General features: G+C 29.9%; 1 non-coding gene across 1 annotated transcript; it reads right to left on the bottom strand.

Annotated features, from left to right (window-relative positions):
- Nucleotides 1-375: 375 nt before the first annotated feature.
- On the bottom strand, nt 376-448 carry TRNAR-CCU (transfer RNA arginine (anticodon CCU)). The gene has a single exon. It is a non-coding gene; the product is annotated as a tRNA-Arg (tRNA).
- Nucleotides 449-1,052: the final 604 nt, after the last annotated feature.

Here is a 1,052-nt window from a genome sequence, read left to right as displayed (position 1 = left end):
CAATATTCATGAATATTGTTTCCTGAGCAAATAGGATTTATTTTCTTTTTATATTTCTCACTATTACTTATTATAATGATCACTATTTGCTTATTATTTCACATATTTTTTATTTTAAGCATTTATTCTTTGTACAAAAACAATTAAGTCATTATTCTTTCGAGGAAAATGCCTTATTGGAGAAAACCAAAGTTTTACTCAAAAAAAAAAAAAAAAAAGACTTTATTAGTCCATAAAGAAGAGACTAAGAATGAAACTTGAGAAGCTACTTTTTATTTTTTATTTTTAAAAAAATATTTATTTATTTTGGCTGCACCAGGTCCTATTTGTGGCATGTGGGATCTTCATTGCAGGAGGCATGCCTGCGGGATCTAGTTCCCTGACCAGGGATCGAACCTGGGACCCCTGCATTAGGAGTACGGAGTCTCACCCACTGGACCACCAGGGAAGTCCCTGAGAAGCTACTTTTTGAGTAACAAAGTAATCATGACAAAAATATAAATGATAATACTATACATAAATATAATAATAAATTATTTAAAGTATAGTAAAACAGCAAAAATAAAACAAATCTTGCAACTGTTTCTGAAAAGGCTAAAATTTCTCTAAGGCATCACAAACCTAAAATATAAAAATAACTGTAGGAATTTTAAAAAATCAATGTGATAATTTCTCCTCAAAAAAGTAAAAAAGTCAGTGATTTTAATGATGCAAGGGTAAAGTCTTCAATAATTTTAATGTATAAATTAATCTGGTAGTCAAATTTTAACAGTGCCAAATAATAAGAGAAGGAAGGAAAGCATTCTTTTCATTTAAGGTAGCATAAATACCTCCAAAACTTGTCATATATTGCAGAGACAGGTAGAGAAATAGACAAAAAGAGAGTTACAGAGAAATGTCCTCAAAAATTCCCCAAAATATGAAAATAATAGTTCCCATATGATCTTTTAAAATAATTCAATAACAGATCAACAAACAAAATAGCATGATTATCTCAAGAACTACTGTCAGGGACTGTCAAACCTGTCCTTCTGTAAAGCCACCTACTTACT

Source organism: Balaenoptera ricei, chromosome 5, assembly GCF_028023285.1.
Source record: "Balaenoptera ricei isolate mBalRic1 chromosome 5, mBalRic1.hap2, whole genome shotgun sequence".
In the NCBI taxonomy this organism is placed as follows: domain Eukaryota; kingdom Metazoa; phylum Chordata; class Mammalia; order Artiodactyla; family Balaenopteridae; genus Balaenoptera; species Balaenoptera ricei.
The sequence above is the reverse complement of the archived record's forward strand: the minus strand, read 5'-3'. Positions and strand labels throughout refer to the sequence as shown.